The following is a 19,823-nucleotide window of genomic DNA, read 5'->3' as shown; positions in this document are numbered from 1 at the left end:
GTATTTTAGTTAATATAGTTGAGGATTTATTTAATTTTGATGCCCATACTTTTTCCCAGTTGTCTAATGTCAGTACTTCATTAAGATCTTTATGCCATTTAGTTTGATAACTAAAATTGTTAGGGATGTTAGAGGACAATAGCAGGCCATATATTTTTGAAATCATGCCCTTTTTTGATATTTTTTAGCATCCATGAATTGCTCAAATCTTGTCTGAGTTGCATTCATAACCTTTCTTATGTTTATTTGTTGGGTGACAGCTTGTAATTGCAGATATAAGAACCATGGAATTGAACTTTGAAATTTTTATTCTATCTCAATTTTGCTTATGAGACCGTCCTTCATTGCTATATCTTTTAATGTGATAATATCAGTAGTTTCCAGTGTTTTTGCTATTTGAGTTTTAGTGTCTATTGATATGTTTTGTACGGAAATAGGAGAGTGCCTCGACATGTCTGGTATTAATTTAGTTCTGGTGCTATCCCAAATATGTAGGATCGCATCAAGGAAGGTATTATTTTTTATTCCTTTAGGCCGTTTAGTAGGTGGGTTCCAAATTATTTCTTGTATTTTCCATTGGGGTGGTAACTTATTGCAAGTCGAAATCCACTCTGTTGTTTCGTTTGAGTGCCAAAGCGAGAGGAGATTGGAAAGTCTGATTGCTTTGTTGTATAATGATAGATCAGGGAAATTAAGTCCTCCGTGATGATTTTTTAATCTCAGAATTTTAAAGGAAATCCGGGGTTTCTTGTGATCCCACAAAAAAGAATTTAGTATGGACTGCCATTGCTTAACTATGTTTTCATGAATTTTAATAGGTATAGCTCTCATGACATATATTATTCTAGGTAGAATAAATGTTTTTATCAAATGAAGTCTGTCGTACCATAAGATTTTTATCTTTTCCCATTTATTCATGTCATTTTTAATTTTAAAGTGGTTTGATTGTATCAAATTTTTGTTATTAGTAGAAATTGCAGTTCCTAAGTAAAGCAGTTCCTTTTCTAACCGATGAAACTTGTGTTGGTTGTTGTGGGTTTTCCGGGCTGTATTGCCATGGTCTTGGCATTGTAGTTCCTGACGTTTCACCAGCAGCTGTGGCTGGCATCTTCAGAGGTGTAGCACCTCTGAAGATGCCAGCCACAGCTGCTGGCGAAACATCAGGAACTACAATGCCAAGACCACGCCAATACAGCCCGGAAAACCCACAACAACCATCGTTCTCCGGCCGTGAAAGCCTTCGACAATACATCGAAACTTGTGTTGTTTTTTAATTTTGTCGGCATCTTCATTCCTTATGTTAATTGGTAATATTTGTGATTTTGTTTGATTTATCAGTAAACCTGAAATCATATCAAATTCTGTGAGTAGTTGTTCTAAATAGTTTAAGGTGCAAAGGGGATCAGTCACATAAATAATCATATCGTCCGCAGATAGGCTCATCTTATAATGTTCTTTTCCAATTTGGATTCCTTTAATGTTATTATTTTCTCTGATTGTAATAGCCAGCAGTTCAATTGCAATGGCAAATAGAGTTGGTGATAGAGGACATCCCTGTCTAGTGCCCCTGTCAATTGAAATTTTTCCAGAGGTCTGCCCATTTATTTTCAAATTTGCTGTTGGTTGTATATATATAGAATGTAGTATTTTCAGAATTTTTTTACCAAATCCCATAACTTGCAGTACTTTGTCCAAGTATGTTATTTCTAAAGTATCAAAGGCCTTTTCAATATCTAATGATAGAAAGAGAGCCTGTTTCTTGTGATGTTTGCAGTGGCTTATGAGATTTAATGTCTTGTGAATGTTGTCTGTCATATCTCTTCTGGGTATGAATCCTGTCTGATTCGGATGGATATAATTATGTATGAATGAGTTTATTCTATGTGCCATTACTGCCGTGAAAATTTTATAATCCTGATTAAGGAGCAATATAGGTCGATATGATGAGGTTCTTGTACTGTCCTTTCCTTGCTTAGGGATGACTGTTATTAAGGCCATATTCCACGTTGGGGGCAACAAACCATGATCTCTTACATTATTGCATGCGTTCTGAAGATGCTGCTCATGTAAATTACAATACCTTTTATAAAATTCAGGTGGATATCCATCTGGTCCTGGGGATTTATTATTTTTTAAGTTTTTAATGATTACTGAGATTTCTTGACATGTGATAGGACTGTCCAGATAATTTCGGTGTTCTTCTGATAATGTTTTAATTTTGTCTATTGAGGCTAGAAATGCAACTATATCCTGTAGATCTGGTTTCTTTGTCGAGTATAGTTGTTTGTAGTAAGTTTCAAAAGAATTAATTATGTCATTAGATTTTGTAAGGGATCTTCCTTTACTATCTATTATGTATGAGATGTTTCTTTTTGCATTTTTCTCTTTGATTTTATATGAGAGCAGTTTTAAAGATTTGGGGGTGTTCAGCCAATATTTTTGTTTTACATAAATGAGGTTTTTGCGTATTTTGTCTGTTTCTAGGGATTCCAATAATCTCCGCTAATTTATTAAATTTTGATAAACTTTCTTGCTTCCTGTAGTCTTATGTCTGTCTTCTAAGATTTTGATTTTATTTTCAATTTCTCTTTTCTGTTCTCTCTTTTGCTTATTAATCCTAGAATATAATGCCATTATGTGCCCTCTTGCAACTACTTTGATCGTATCCCAAAGTATGTGTGGTTTAGTGTTGGGTTTATTATTTTCATCTATTATGGTTTTTAATATATTTTCAATTTCCTTTGCTGTAATTTCATTGATAAGTAATGTCCTATTCAAAGTCCAATTAGATTCCTTTTTTTATCAGAGTTATTAAGTATGGTACATGAGACTTTCGTGTGATCAGATATAATTATAGGGCTAATCTCAGAGTAGTCTAATCTAGAGCCTAATGAATCAGATACCAGAACAAAATCTATTCTTGTATAAATGTTGTGCCTAGACGAGTAGTAAGTATAACTTTTCTCCCTGTCATGGAGAAATCTCCATGTATCTATCAAGTGGTTTTTTTTAATAGAGTGGCCCATCTAATTTTACTAGATTTCCATTTTTTGACACTGATATTAAAGTGTGATCTATCTAATTTATGATCTATTATATAGTTCAGATCCCCTCCTACTAATGTAATTCCTTCTTGAAAAGAGGTGTTCGATGTATTGTCGAAGGCTTTCACGGCCGGAGAACAATGGTTGTTGTGGGTTTTCCGGGCTGTATTGCCATGGTCTTGGCATTGTAGTTCCTGACGTTTCGCCAGCAGCTGTGGCTGGCATCTTCAGAGGTGTAGCACCAAAAGACAGAGATCTCTCAGTGTCACAGTGTGGAAAACATGTTGGCAGGTCATTTATATCTACTCAGGAGGGGTGGGGTTGAGCTGAGTCATCCTGTAAGAGTTTCCCGGGGTGTGGAATGCTAATGGAGGGAGACTTCACTGTATCCTGAGGAGGTTCTTTTGCATATGGATTGGTGCTTGATGTGCTAATCTTCTCTGCGGGGCTATTGTTGGGTGTAGAGTGTTTTGTTAGCCTGGTGTTTTTCAGAACTGGAAACCATGCTCTGTTCATTCTTAAGGTTTCTTCTTTCCTGCTGAAGTTTTGCTTATGCTTGTGAATTTCAATGGCTTCCCTGTGCAGTCTGACAAAGTAGTTGGAAGTGTTGTCCAGTATTTTGGTGTCCTGGAATAAGATACTGTGCCCTGTTTGAGTTAGGCTATGTTCAGCCACTGCTGATTTTTCAGGTTGTCCAAGTCTGCAGTGTCTTTCATGTTCTTTTATTCTTGTCTGGATGCTACGCTTTGTGGTCCCGATGTAAACTTGTCCACAGCTGCAGGGTATACGGTATACTCCTGCAGAGGTGAGGGGGTCTCTACTGTCTTTTGCTGATCGTAGCATCTGTTGTATTTTTCGGGTGGGTCTGAATACTGCTTGAAGGTTATGCTTTTTCATAAGCTTTCCAATCTGATCAGTAATTCCTTTGATATATGGCAAAAACACTTCCAGGACACCAAAATACTGGACACCAAAATACTGTACCATTATGAGGTGCGATTTTGTTTGTGCCAAATTAGAAATTATTCTTCTTCTTTTAATTGGATTTCCCAATCCTCTTACATTTTGGGATGTGACCTTTAATATTGGTTGAATCGTGTATGGTTAAGTTTGATTAGGTTGCTAGAGTAATATATTACCTGTTTCTTTTCTATTTTCTTTCCCCCTGTATTTTCTTCAACTCCTATATTGTTGCTTATACCAAAATGAGTTTAAAAGTGAAATTGCCCTCAGAATGTATTAGGGTACTGTTTCAACTATTTTCAACTATCTCCAAAAATTTATGAATCCACAGAATACTTAAAACCAATCAATTATACAACTAATATTACTTCCTCCTTTCTCTATTCTTTCCTTGTTGATGATGTAACTATATTCACAATAATATTTATACTAACTTATCCTATAAAACAATCTTATTTTATTTACTTATTAATACAAAGTAGAAATTCTATATAACTATACAAATGTTTTAACAAGTCTAGCAACTGGAAACTACTTTCCTCTTTCTTTCAATAATGTTTACTTTTTTCTTAACTCCCTGCTGTCACGTTCAAAAAACTTTAACAATGTAATTCCCCCCTCTCACACACCCCTCCCCCTCCCTTCTCCCTCCCACCTCAAAATTAAAAAGGAAAAAAAATTAGAAGTAAAATAAAAATAAACAGCCCTTGAAAACAAGTAAGTTAATTCACTCACAAGTTACTGGTAAATACCAGTGCCCTTTGGCTGTTTAGGCTTCAAGTTAACTGACAAATCACTCTCTGTACAATTTCAACAATAATGGGAGCAATGTCCGTAGTACTCCCCTCACCCCACCCCCCACCTTTGCTTCAATGTTTCCCCTTACAGGTAAATCGCTATCAATTGGCATCTTTTTTCTTTTTTACACATAAATGAAGACAATAAACTTGCCAGAGTTCAATTAAACCGCACAGGGATCTTGCTGTTTTTCAATGGAGACAGCAACTGATGACTTTTCCTTTTTTGGCTCAACTTGCTCATTTCCATCAGTGATTCTATATTGAGATTTACTAACAGGTTTTCCCTGGAGGCTTCATATGTGATGATATGCTGCACATCCTGCATGATAACAAGGAGCTTTGTTTGGTTAACCCATTTATATGGGATATTTGCACTCGAGTGCCTCTGTTGTCTTCTTAAGCTCTCAGCAGGAAGATCTATGTAGATTTGAATTGGGTGACCTTCAAAGGAAAAATTGCCTTTTTCCCTCACTGCATCTAAGATCCTTTTCCTTGTCCTGAAATCAGGTATTTCAATTATTATATCTCTTGGTTGCTTTTTTATCCTGCTTAGCTTTTCTGAGCCTATTCTATATGCCCTTGTGATGTATGGGGTCACTCCGTCTTCTAGATCAAGTTGTTTTGTAAACCAAGATGTTAAACAGTTAAGTCTTTTTTTCTGGTTAGGTCTTCATCCAGACCCCTTATCTTCAAATTTCTCTGACGTGCGTTAACTTCAAGAGCCAGCAGTTTATCCTGTTGGTTCTCAATTATTTTTTGTAACTCACAGACTGTTTGTCGAGTTTCAGTGCTTGTTTCTAAAGCTTTATCTGCTTTTGTGTTAGTCCTGTTTAAGTCCAATTTGATCTCCGCAAGTTGTTTTGTTAGGGGTTGTAACATTATGTTCATTTGCTGAATTATATTGTGCTGTAGTTGTGTAAGTTGAGGGTTTAAAACGATCTTACTGTCCTCTGCTGAGGGAATCTTTTCAGTTTCATAGGCCTCAGCCATTTTGTTTAGCTCTCTTCCTGAGTTGTTTTGAGGCATTTTTTTCAGTGAAAAGAAATCTTGTAAGTTTCTCGAAGCTTTCAGTTGTGATTTCTTTCTGTCTGGGACTCTCTTGTTCATTCTAGTTTTATAGACATTTATGCCGTTTGTTTTATTTTGGTGGGGTAAAGGTGAGGTGATACGGAGCTCTACTGAGACGCGTCCATTACCCTCGGCAGCGACGCCCCCGTGGACTTGCTTTTTGAAGGTAGGTCGGGGGGCTTCTGCTAAGGAGACCACCTTTTTGTGAGGGGAGGGGAGTTGCCTGTCCCCCTCCACTAAGCTCAAGTACAGGAGGTCTCAAAACCCAATCCTACTCTTTATGGGGTTAGACTTCAGACTGGCTCTCTGCAAAACTGTCAGGACTGTTTCCAGGTGTTGCAGGTAGGATGTACAGTCGGGGCTGAACAGTATGATGTTGTCAATGTACACCAGGGCAAAGGACTGGCATCCCACGAAGACTGAATCCACCAAAGACTGGAAAGTTGCGGCTGTCCCATAGGGCACCTTATGGAACTGAAAAAGCCCTTGGGCTGTTGTGAAAGTGGCCTTTTCTTGATCCACTGACCAGATAGGCATTTGCCAGCATCCCTTTATTAAGACGAGCACCAACAGTCTGCCTCCAGGTGGCCCATGAGGATGTCAGTTCTCTGCATAGGATACACATCAAATCTAGCTACTTTATTGAGTTCTCTGTAATCTATGCAAAAGTGCATACTTCTATTGGGCTCTGGCACAAAACAAAGGGCTCCTCCCGACAGAGCATTTCAGCAGTTTCTTTGGCCACCTCCTTCCATGGCTTCCTAGGTATGGGCCTCCGTGATGCACAGGCCAATTGCCCTGGTTCGATGGGAATCCTACGCTCTATTAACAACAGGATTTTAGTCCAGTGGCATCTTATAGACTAATGAGATTTTCAGGATATACACTTCAAGAGTCAGAGCTCCCTTCTTCAGACACGAGTAGGAATGGAGATCCCTGAGAATTTATATCCCAGCCAAGGATGGATGGGGTGTTACAGGGGAGGCATTAGGATGTAAAGGTACAATGCAGCTTGATTAGATAGGAGGGGTGTAGCAAAGGAAGATGTCAGAATGTAAATGTACAGTCATACAATGCAGCTTGATTAGAGCAGAAATTAGCATCTGTAGTGAGATTAGAATCCTGCATCTCTATAAACCCCACCCCCGGCGGGGTTCATTGCTCTGAATATTTGAATAGACTCAATTTCAGCAATCTCACATTATAATCTCCCTTTGAAGTTTCTCTGTTTGAGGACAGCCACTTTTAGGTCAGCTGTGTTCTCCCATTAGTTTTTGTGTGTTGTGATTTCTTATGTCAGATACATGTCCATTTATTCTTTTGCAAAGAATCTTTGTCCAATGTAGAGAGTAGCAGGGCACTGTTGACACTTGATAGCATATATAACATGGGAAGATGAACAAGTGAATGATCCTGAGATGGTGTTGTTAAGTCTAGTGATGGTGCTGTCCGAGCAAATATGGGAACAGAGTTGGCATCTTGGTTCATTGCCCCCGAGTCTGTTTCAGTGCTTAGGAGTACATTATTATGAGTGAGAAGTTGTTTAAGGTTAGGGGGCTGTCAGTGGGCAAGGAAAGGTTTGCCTCCTCATGCTTGAGAGAGAAGAGCATCATTGTCCAGCATAGGTTGTAAGAAATGATGATGCATTGGACTGGCTTGAGCCGAGAGCTGCACATGAGTACCAGTGGCATTCTGTTGTTGTTTAGTTTGGGCCTGACTTGTAGCTGGTTATCCTTTGGAATCTTTCTAGCTTTGCCAGTCTGTTTCCTTACTACATCAGGTGGGCGCTGTGGTTCCAAAAATGTCTGTTGTAGATCCTGCAGGTGAGACTCTCTGTCAGAAGGATTGAAACAGATGCGGTAGTAACTTAGAGTTTGGCAGATGGGGCATAACTGGCAATGTGCTTTCACATATGTCACAAAAGAAGGCCAGAAAAGACAATCCAGGAACTCATTGGGCAAATTGGAGGGCTTTGGGCTGGAAGACAGTGGACACTGAGAGTTGTCAGATCTCCACCTGTCCCCTTGGAGTTTTTGCCATTGCAGGACCATTCTCCTCTCCTTCTCAATCCTAGAGAGGTGGCTGGTGTGCCAGACATCCCACATCTGGCCATCACTCACCACCACTGATTCCCTTAGTTTCTGAAGTGGGGTCCACTTTGTGTGTCTTGCTGAAGCTGGGATTTGCCCACTATGTGGAAACATCTGGGTTGGCTCCAGATCTTTCCCAGGGTGTCTGTAGAGTCTTCCTCCTCTCCCCCCCCCCCCACAATATGGTAGCCAGGGCTAATGCCCCCCATAGGAGCTCTGCAAACTCGGGTGCATACTTCCCCAGCGGAACAGGATAGGGCAGGTCTGGCATCCGAGCTATCTCTAATGTGTGCAGTGTTCCCTGATATCCCAGTGAAACTTGCATGATGGGCCACTGGTGGATATGGTGATAGACACAGGACACTTAGATCCAATGCCTTACAGGCAACAAGTGGGCTCAAACTATTGAAATGGTGCTGCCAGAGTCCAGGAAGGCTCGCACCCTTCTCCCCCTCAAGGTGACCTTGGCGAGGAGTAGCAGGGACTTACCTGGGCTGGTGGAGATGAGAAATGCAACCTTCCATCTCACATCGCATTCCATCAAGAGGCACTCCCTGTTGAAGTGCACCATCTGACCACAGATAAAGAAAGGCCCTTTCACTAGCAGGTTTTAAAATTAACAAATAGAAAACAAAGATTTTTACAAAAAATATGAAACTACAAGAACAAGCCGGTTTGATGGGAAAAAACAGGTTTTTAAGGTTGAAAAGAAAGTAAAATATTAGGAAATTACTTTGTCAAATATGAACTGCATGCTATTCCATAGTAATTATGATAAGATAGGGAAAGAAATGAAAATAGACTTATTGAGATGAGAAAAGCTACAATTGCCTTTGTTGGGAAGAATATCTGTAATTAAGATGAATGTTTTACCTAGAATGTTATTTTTGTTTCAGACAATACCAAGATTGACATCTGATGTACCATTTAAACAATGAGAGGATATATCAAAATGTGTGAGGCAAGGGAAGAAACTATGTGTTAAGTATAAAATATTACAAGATGTAAAAGAAAGTAGTAGTTTGGGGTTACCTGATTAGAAAATATATTTTGCTGCTTGTTGTCTGGAATGGTTGAAAGAATGGATAATGCTGAGAAATAATAGGCTATTGGAGTTGGAAAGTCATGAACTAAGATTCGGATGGCATGCCTAATTATGGTATAATAAAGTTAATGTGGATTTTAAAAATCATTACATTAAGCATGCCATTCTGAGTTTATGGAATAAATATAAATTTAGGTTGTGTTCAAAAACGCCTTTGTGGATCTCAGAATCACAGAATCACAGAGTTGGAAGGGGTTGTACAGACCTTCTAGTCCAACCCCCTGCCCAATGTAGGATGAGCCTAAAACATCCCTGACAAATATTCATCCAGCCTCTTCTTGAAAACTGCCAGGGAAAGGGAGCTCACCACCTCCCTAGGCAGCTGATTCCACCTTTGTACTACTCTGACCGTGAAAAAGTTTTTCCTAATATACCTTTCTGCATGTAATTTAAGCCCATTGCTTCGGGTCCTACCCTCTGCTGCCAACTGGAACAGCTCTTTGCCCTCTTCCAAATGACAGCCTTTCAAATATTTAAAGAGAGCAATCATGTCCCCCCTCAATCTCCTCTTCTCCAAACTAAACATTCCCAAGGTCCTCAGCCTTTCCTCTTAGGGCTCAGTCTCTAGGCCCCTGATCATCCTCGTCGCTCTCCTCTGCACCCTCTCGATTTTGTCCACATCCTTTTTGAAGTGAGGCCTCCAGAACTGCACACAATACTCCAGGTGTGGCCTGACCAAGGCAGCATAAAGACGGACTATGACCTCCTTCGATTTTGATGCAATGGCCCTTTTGATACAACACAGGACTGAGTTTGCCTTTTTTGCCACTACACCACTCTGACTGCTCATATTTAGTTTACAGTCCACTCTTACGCCAAGATCTCTTTCGCATACACTACTAGCCAGAAGTGTACCCCCCATCCTGTATTTGTGCTCCACATTTTTGTGGCCCAGATGTAGTACTGTGCACTTGTCTTTGTTGAATTGCATCCTGTTCACAACCACCCACTTCTGCAGAGTATTCAGGTCTTGTTGAATTTGAACTCTATCTTCTTGGGTGTTTGCCACTCCTCCCAATTTGGTATCATCAGCAAATTTAATGAGTAGCCCCTTTACACCTTCATCCAGATCATAGATAAAAATATTGAAAAGTACCGGGCCCAAAACCGAGCCCTGTGGCACCCCACTAGACACCTCCCTCCAATCTGATGAAACACCGTTGACCACCACTCTTTGGGTGAGGTCCTCCAACCAGTTCCCTATCCACCGAACTGTCCTATAGTCTACTTCACAGTCTTCCAGTTTGCCCATCAGAATGTCATGGGGGACCTTATCAAAAGCTTTACTGAAATCCAGGTAAATCATGTCAACAGAGTTCCCCCGATCCAGTAAGCTGGTCACTCGATCAAAGAAGGAAACCAGGTTGGTCTGGCAAGATCTGTTGCAGACAAAACCATGTTAACTTCCCTAGATCACTAAGCGGCCCTTCAAATGCTTACAGATTGATCCCTTTAAAATCTGCTCTAATATATTCCCAGCAACAGAAGTCAGACTGACCGGCCTGTAGTTTCTCGGGTCATCCTTCTTCCCTTTTTTAAAGATTGGGATAACATCCACTCTTCTCCAATCTTGCGGCACATCCCCAGTCCTCCAGGAGGCCTTGAAGATGATGGACAGAGGCTCTGCAAGTTCTCTAGGAAGTTCTTGGAGCACTCTTGGGTGCACCCCATCCGGCCCAGGGGATTTGTATTCACCCAGTGCAGCCAGATGCCTCTCCACAACCTCTCTGTCAATGTCAACTAGCCCCCCAGGTGTCCTGTTGTGTCTACTGCCATCTCTAGATGGGCTCAAGTTCTTCAGGGAGAAAACAGAGGCAAAAAAGTCATTAAGCCTGTCTGTGTCATGTCTGCATACCATTCATCCATGCCATTCACATGTCCTCTGTTCCCTGTATTGATTTGATCATACTGTGTAACTATATGCTCTCTTATTATGCTCATGTACTGTGACCATTATACTCAGGCCATCTTGAGCTTGCCTAAAAATGAAAGCACTAATGTTGAGACTGTTATCTCTGAAGCCTGCTGCTGACCTTGTACTAAAATGTAACTCTTTTCAAGAGCAACTCTTCCACCCATTTGGAGGTGGAAGCCCCCTATGGGCAGTAGACCAGGGTGGGGGAGCCCATTGGAAGGCCAGGTGAAAGGCCTGCCTCACCTCACTCCCCGGGGCTTTCTTTCAGTGGGAGGTGCTTCCCAGGACTGCCCCACAGATGGGCCTGGTGTAGGGTTGCCAGCTCCAAGTTGGGAAATTCCTGGAGATCTGGGGGGTGAAACCTGGAGAAACCAGGAGAAAGTGGGGTTTGGGGAGGGAAAGGACCTTGGCATGGCATAATTCCATAGAGTCCACCCCCCAAAGTAGCCATTTTCTCCAGGTGAACTGATCTCTGTGGCCCGGAGACCAGTTGTAATTCCAGGAGATCTCCAGCCACTACCTGGAGGCTGGCAACCCTAGCCTGGTGTGCAAGGCTTGCAAGTGCCAGTGACTCAAGTGGGGGTAGCTTCCGCTGCCCGGCTGGCAGTCTCAGAAGCAGCAAAGTTTTTCAGCAGGATCATAAGAGCCTTCACATTGGCTAGCTTGTTCTGCAAAACCCAAGTGCAGGCTCCATGGGGGACAATCTGTAGCACTACCTTTTGAGTAGTGTTTAGTGGTGTCTTGGGGCCAAGCCGCTGAGTGGCCAGCTCCTTCAGCTCAGCCAGTAAGTGTAACTGATCCTCATTTAGCCACAGGTGGGCCCTGAAGCATTGCCGGAAAGTCTTGTCAGCTATCTCATATTTATCCAGTATGGTGGCCTTGAGGGTGTTGCAACCCACAGTCTGCTACTTGGGCAGGGCCCTCAAGGCCACCTGAGCCCCCCTGGTGAGCTAAGGATCCTGGATGTAAGACCACTGAGACCTGGACCACTGTGCCATTTCTGCCATCATCTCAAATATATCAAGGTAGGCCTTGAATCTTTGGCTGGTCCCAGCCACGTAAGACTGAACGGGGGTGCTTTAAAGGTTGTGAACAAGCAGTGTTTGGGCCTCTTACTGCTGTGTCATCGCGTTGCTTAGCAGTTCCTCGTGCCACTCCATCAGCCACTGCGTCAATTGAGTCAAATCCATGACATTGGTGGCAGGTGGGGTTGGCTGCCGCGAGACTGCTGGAATGGACTGGAGTTTGGCTGGGGCGAAGTGGGGGAGACCAAGCAGTCCCACCCAGCTGGAGGAGGAATACGTGGGGTTAGGCAGGCTGCACTCCCCATAAGGGCACCATCAAGAGGGGGGTCAGAGCTTGAGGCGTGTTTCTCCTTCTCTAGGGTGTGGCATCAAGTATGCCTCAGAAATGGGGAGCAGGAGGGTTTACAGCCCCCTCGCACCCTCTCTCCCATGAGTTGCAGCCTGTGGCCCCAGAGCTGCCCTCATTCTCCTCCCCAGCTGCCTGTGCTGGCTCCCCTTATGAAGGGCCACCCTGGGGTCAGCCCTGCCCCACCAGGCCCCCATCACTTCTGGAGATAGCCTCTGTTCCCCCGGGTTGACTGACCGGGCCAGGGGCCTCTCCCTCAGTTCCAAGGGACTTGCCCAAGCCCCACCCTGTTTGCCTGTCTCCTTCTCCTCCCCAGGCACCTTCTCCTGGGCTGTGGGGGATACTGCAGTGGAGAGGTCCTGTGCAGTGCTGTAGTTCGGGCCTGGCACCATCAAAAGGACATCCTCCAGGAGAGCTGGTAAAGCCAAGGGTGGAGGACCCTCGAACCCTGGACACTTATCGAAAACAGAACTGCCCAGCCACAAAGCCTAGGGACTTACTGGGAAAGGAATAAAAATCTGCTCATCAGACAGACACTGGGGCACATTTGTACTGTTTGTGAAAGGGATTTTATTCTCAGTGTTATCTATCTCAACCTTGATGTAGCAGGTGCCCTTCAACTTTTTTCCATCCAGAGTTGATGCTGTGCTTACCTGTTTTCCTCTTCCTGATTACCAGACTGGGATCATTGAGGATTTGCTCTTCATCGTCATGATTTATGACTCTGCACTGCCGGAGGTATGGCGTTATCTTGGAAGGGTCTATCACTGAAATCAGCTTCACCCGAAAATTCTCCAGGTTGTTCCAACAAGTCTCATCGTCATCATCAGGCTCAGAAGGAGAACAGCAAAACCCGGCCTCTTTTGCTTCTAGAACAGGGGAGGGAGAGGTCACTGGAAACGCTGCCATCCCCTGGAAGGCAAACAGAACACAACGTCATGCTAAAGAAATAGGGAGTCATACCGGGAACAGCAAGTTAGGGAGAAAAGGAAGCGGAAAGGAACAGAGTGGAGGCACACCAACTGGGGCCACCCTCTGCTTTTATGCAAGGACACATCTTTAGCCTTTTTTCACCCCTCATGAGGGCTTGGCACTTTCTACAAAGTGAACCCTGATGTTAATTCTATCCCAGAGGTTTGTTATTTTTAATACCCAGGCCTTTATGGAGTTTCCAAGAAAGCCAGTTTTGTGTAGTGGTTACTCTAATCTGGAGAGCCAGGTTTGATTCCCCACTTCTCCACTTGAAGCCAGCTGGGTGACCTTGGGCTGGTCATGTCATGTCTGAGCCCCATCCATGCCAATGTGAATGATCCTTCTGTGCTGAACCACTCTATCCTGCTGTAACTCAGTGTCGTTTTACCAGTGTCATAACTATTTCTTTCACAGGCTTCCACAGGTGTTTATCTGATGGACTGTAACAGCTTCCAGTGTTTTTGGCCTTGTGCTCCCTCTCAGCCTTTGCTATGTCTTGCTTCTTAGTGACTCGCTTTGATATGGAAGGCCAGAGAGCTGTGTTTCCAGGGGGAAGAGTGTCTCAACTATGTGTGGGATGAGAAGTGGGGGAAAGTGGCCCCTCCTGTCCCCGAAGCTGTTTTGTTGACCAAGGAGGAGCAGGATCAGATCCCCCCTGAATACCGTGACTTAAGTCAAGTATTTGATGAAAAGGAGGCTGACGGGCTCCCTCCCCACTGGGCCACAGACTGTGCCATTAAGTTAATCCCCGGGCGGAAGCTGCCAAAGGGGAAGCTTTACTCCATGAGCCCGGGGGAGCGGGCACAGCTATGAACATACATTGACAACAATCTGCAGAGAGGTTTTATTAGACCAGTGAGTACTCCCCATGCCACGCCCGTACTTTTCTGCAAAAAAAAGGATGGGGGGTTGAGACTGTGCATGATCTATAGGGGGATGAATGTGGTTTTGGTGTCTAATGCCTACCCCCTACCCCTCATCAGAGACTTACTGGAAGTAGTGGCTCAAGGGAAGATCTTTTCTAAGCTGGACTTGCGATATGCTTACTTTAGAGTATGGATAAAGGAGGGGAATGAATGGAAAACGGTGTTCAACACCCATTTGGGGCAGTATGAGTACTTAGTGATGCCTTTCGGATTGCATGGGGCTCCGGGGGGTTTCATGAATTTGATCAATGAAGTTCTCCACAAATATCTTTACAAAGGGGGGGGGTTTACTTAGATGACGTGTTGTTGTATTCATAAGACTATGATTTTCACGTGAAGTTGCTGTGGGAGGTACTGAAAACCCTGCATGCCCACCAGCTACCTGTTAAACTATCCAAATATGAGTTTTACAAGAAGGAGCTGGACTTTCTGGGATATCAAGTATCGAGCCAAGGGTTAGGGATGGATCCAGCCAAGGTACAAGCCATGGTTGAATGGGAGGCCCCCTAAACCTGATGGCAGTTGCAATCATTCCTGGATTTCGCTAATTTTCACCGACAATTCATGAAGAACTTTGCTCAGATTTCAATACCGTTGACTGACTTACTGAAGACAAAGGGGAAGGGCTCCAAGGGGGAAAGCCTAGTGCTAAATTAGCCTGGACAGGAGAATGACATAAAGAGCCTGAAATGATTGTTCACTTCTGAGCCGGTTCTATGCCACCCTGACGAGAACTGTAAATTTGTGGTCCAGGTGGACACCAGTGATGTTGCGATGGGGGGGGGTGGTAATCCTACAGGAGGATGATGAAGGGAAATTACACCCCTGTGCTTATGTATCTAAAAGTTTTCTGAGATGGAACGCCACTGGGCGGTGTGGGACAAAGAAGCATCTGCTGTTAAGTTAACTTTATGCACTTGGAGGCATTGGTTGGAAGGGGCTAAAATGCCTTTTGAAGTATGGACTGATCATAAACATTTGGAAGTGTTACGCGCCCCTTGCAAATTGGGTGCCAAACAATTGAGGTGGGCGGAGTTTTTCTCCTGATTCAATTTTGTGCTCAAACATTTCCCTGGCAAATCAAACTTCCTGGCGGACACCCTCTCACATCTCCCCCAACATGACAGTCAAAAGGAGGAGGTAGTGGACACTATGTTTTCACCCGCAAAGCTGGGAGGGGCTGTTGTCACTAGGCAGCAGGCTAAAGCCAAAGCGGAGCAGCCTGACCTCACAAAGTGGGAGGAAAAAGCGAAAGCAGAGGTGGAAAAGGAGGGGGAGGCGATGCCCAGAGACGAACTAGAGCAGGACGAACATGGGGCCTGGTCAGACAAGGGAAATTGTACATACCCGCCAGCCTGAGAGGGAAGGTCCTAAAGACTTGTCACGATGCCAAATTAGCTTGGCATTTTGAATACCTCAAAACCTTACACCTGGTGCAGAGACAATTTTGGTGGCCTAAAATGAGGCATGATGTATCGCAGTATGTTTCCACTTGCCAAGTATGCTTAATGGGGAAGAACAGGGGAGGGAAGCCTCCCAGCTTGCTGTGGCCCCTTGAGACTCCAGCTCGGCCGTGGGCCACAATATCCATGGATTTCATTACAGACCTCCCCCACTCTAAGGGAAAAACCGTGATTTTAGTGGTAGTGGATTTATTTTCAAAACAAGCCCACTTCATACTGTGTTCCAAATTACCAACAGCAAAAAAGCTGGCTGCTTTGTTCATGCAGCATGTGGTACATTTACATTCTTTTCCTGATAAGATAATCTCTGAGTGAGGACCAAGTTCTGGAAGGAACTGTTGCAAGTGGTGGGGACTGAACAGGAATTAAGTTCAGCTATCATCCCAAGACCGATGAGCAAACTGAAAGAGTTAATCAGGTGTTGGAGTAATTTTTGACATGTACATTAATTATCAGCAGAATGATTGGGCTAATTTTTTCGTTTTTGCAGAATATTGTTACAATAACAGTGTCCACAGCTCCACAGGAGCATCCTCCTTCAAAATTGCACAAGGGTTTGATGGCAAAGCGATGCCCTTTATAAGGAACCCGGCCCCAACCAACAGGAGGGACCTGACTGAATGGTGGACTAAGCTAACCGACCAGTGGGAGGTGATTAAGCAAACGTTGAACAAAGCCAAAGAGGATTACAAAAAACAGGCTGATCGAAAGCGTTCCTCCCCCTGGAAGCTGAAAGTAGAGGACAAGGTCTACATTTCTACAAAAAATCTGTGTGGGGAGCAACCGAGTAAAAAACTAGGGTGGAAGTACCTGGGGCCATTTGAAATCCTCAGAGTGATTGTCAGACTCTGGATGACAGACTACAGCAGACAGATCCCCGGTTCATTGTGGCAAGACACAGGTTCTTGGTTAAATGACTTTTATTCAGAAATCAGTTCTTTCCATAATCAGATTCAAAGGTCTACTTAGGAGTAAGGTAAGCACCTAAGCAGTTCTAGTAGAAAGTTGACCAGAATGGCTACATAGGAAAATTACATCCCTCTTCTACCCCTGTTCCTTCCCCCTCCCACTTTCCAAACAACCTGGTGTTGTTTGATCTGTGTGAGAACAGTATGCATATTTGTGCTATCAGGCTACATGGAGAGAAGACATATCACAGTCAGGAAAAAGGCCTCAAACTGGTAAACACCCGGCCACCTGGAAACATGTGAGAATGAGTGAGAGTTCATTGAACTGTTAGCAACAAGGATATATCTAGCAACACAAAATAGAGTCACCCTTAACAGAATAAGTCATATACTTGATAGCGAAAAATATTGGCATGAATGAATGGGCACAGTCAGACATGACAGTGATAAACAAAGTGACTGTGGAACTTCAATTGCCAAAGAACTTAAAACATATCCACCCCATATTCCATTTCAGTCTCTTAAAGAAAGCACCACTACCTGATGTGTGGCACACAGAACCTGGAATCCCACCCCCTATTATTGTGAAGGGGCAATCTCACCATGAAGTGGAGGCTATCCTAGACTCTAAAGTGAAGTGTGGAGTGCTGTCCTACTTAATTCAATGGACTCATTTTGATAAGAGTAATGTGGAATGGGTCAAGTCCTCTGATCTTAATGCCTCTAGATTGGTGCGACAGGAATTACCCAGAGAAACCAAGGCTAGATAGTTCTTGAGGGGGGCAGTTCTTTGGGGGGGGGCAGAATGTCAGATAAGCCTCCAGCATATCTGCCATGCCCTCGGTGTATGGTGGTTGTATTGTGTCTCTGAATACATGCAGAGTAAAACCAGTATTCTGTTGCTTTGTTGCTAACTGCTTATCTTCCAGGCAAGGTGTTTTGGTTACCAGTTCCTGCTGAAGCTTGGGAGCCTGACCTTGGACTTAATACAGAGACTGAGCAGAGCTCCTCTCTCCCCCCTCCCCAGGCAATGCGCCAAAACCTCCAACGGCCTCTCCTTCCCACGGGGGGGGGGGGAGAGTGGAGCCAGTGTCCTATAATTGAACCTGCTTTATTACCTTTAGGCATTATGGTCAATTCCATTGTTCTTGAACTGATATTTTTCCTAATAAAATCATCTTTAACTCATACACAAGAGTGATGCAGTGAAGTGATTGGGGAAGTATCTGGCAAGACCTGACAGGGACAAACCAAAGAGTTAGAAAGAGAGGTCAGAGCACTCTGTTTACTGTTTACTACTCTTACTGTCCTTTAATATGCAGCTTGCAATTCTCAGGATTTCCTCCTCCTGATTTCCTCCCTCTCACTCTTTCTCCTTCTGGCTTTGTTCCAAGAAACACCTCTCTCCTTCTCCTCTCCATCTTGGCAGCATGGATGCAGGCCTTGCTCTGCCATCCATGTCCATCCTTAGACTAGACAGGTAGTTAGGATCTATCTCTCCTCCTTTCCTATCAGAGTATGAAGTTCCTGCAATAAATAACTCTTATTTCTTTTCTAAATATAAACCAAGTGTATGATTTATTATTTTCACTCCTGCACACACACCAGCCAGCAAAACAAGCTCACAACCACCTATAATCATGCTTCCTATGCCAAACGATAGACTCTGCTAACAGCCCAAACATGGAATCCTTTAATTAGGTTTCTGGGGCCTACATAATGATTTATTTATCAGGTTATGGGCCTAGATTTGCCCATTGACTAACTTAAAGGTGGAAAAGAGCAAAACTAAAGCTGTGCTGAGTGCTTTACTAATTAAGCAGAGAAACTGCAATTTACAGAAGCTCAGAAAACAATAGAGAAATATAAGCTCAGGAAATGAAGGAGCTGGGGCTGCATCTTCCAGCAGCTCCCAGCCAAACTCAAATTGATTTTAAACTGTTCACCGCCCAGAGCCCCTGGGGATGGGCAGTATATAAATTGAAATATAAATAAATAAATAAATAAATAAATAAATAAATAAATAAATAAATAAATTCTGCTCCCTCAGACAAGAGGTCGAGCTGGAAGGATCTCCTGCCTGGACCCTGGCATCCACAGGAATGCCTGGCAGAAGAAAACTGGCAGATATAAAGTATAATGAGAGACAATCATTTGACGACCACGTTAATGCATTTCTTCAACCAGCTAAGTGATGCTGAAAAACCCCTCTCAGATGAGGATAAGCTCTCTGCATTATATATTTTCTTACCAAGCAGCTTTGTTAACATGATCTGTCAATTGGAAACAAATAATATTACTGTATTTGCCCAAGCAGTTAATTTTCTGTGCCAGGAATGCGATAGAAGGCGTGCATTGCATGATATTGATAAAAGTATGTCTGTTGAATTTGCAAACAAGCTCCATTTTGGGAGCAGCAGAGAAAATGGTCGTTTCAGAGGCAGAAAGAGAATGGATCAAATTTCAAGTGAGGTCAGCCTTATATGGCCAGAGAGGCAAAGGGGAGGATTTAGCCGTTGTTCAATTTGCATGTGAATTGGTCACAGAGCCACTGAGTGCTATTCTAATAGTCAGCCTGCCAGAGGCAAGACTCAGAGATAGACAGAGAAGGATTATGCAAGAGGACAAAGAGAGAAGGATTTGGGGAGAAAACATGTTTCTGGTGAATCTAAAGGGAGATCCCACTACTCCTAGAATATTATAACGAGTGATTAATTTAAAAATAATGAATTTCTTTTGTGCTTGGGATCAAGCTCCCATTTCATAACAAATGCACAGTTGTTTGCAGAATGGAAGGAAATTGATGAGATTCCTGTTGAAACTGCTGAAGGGAAAACTTGTCTAGCTTCCAAAATAGGGAATGTTGTTTTAGACTGTAAATTCCCAGAAGGGGGAACATGTGAACTATTTATGAAGGATGTACTTTATGTACCAGATCTGAATTCGAATTTAATATCCCAATCAAAGCTTGATTTGGAAGGCTATGAATGTAAAGGCAAAGATGGAATATGTACAATCTCCCTAGATGGAGAAGTTTATACCATGGCTACCTTAGAAATAGGTCTCTATAAACTGCAAGAAAGAGACTGCAGTAATTCAATACCTGCCAAGGAGCAAGCCAATCTTATTCAGCCCTGTGCAGGAAAACTTTGTCTTCATCAATGGCATAAAAGATTTTCACATGCAAGTTATGAACGT

General features: G+C 43.1%; 1 protein-coding gene across 1 annotated transcript in view; it reads right to left on the bottom strand.

Moving 5' to 3' along the window:
* Window positions 1–13,187, bottom strand: part of CARD9 (caspase recruitment domain family member 9) — a 65,980-nt gene extending 52,793 nt beyond the window's left edge. The window contains exon 1 of the mRNA XM_054997292.1: window positions 13,010–13,187. The gene's annotated coding sequence lies outside the window, so the exon portion shown is untranslated. The remainder of the gene's footprint in view (window positions 1–13,009) is intronic.
* Between the last annotated feature and the right edge of the window lie 6,636 nt (window positions 13,188–19,823).

Source organism: Eublepharis macularius, chromosome 14 (assembly GCF_028583425.1).
Source record: "Eublepharis macularius isolate TG4126 chromosome 14, MPM_Emac_v1.0, whole genome shotgun sequence".
NCBI classification, from domain to species: domain Eukaryota; kingdom Metazoa; phylum Chordata; class Lepidosauria; order Squamata; family Eublepharidae; genus Eublepharis; species Eublepharis macularius.
The sequence above is the reverse complement of the archived record's forward strand: the minus strand, read 5'-3'. Positions and strand labels throughout refer to the sequence as shown.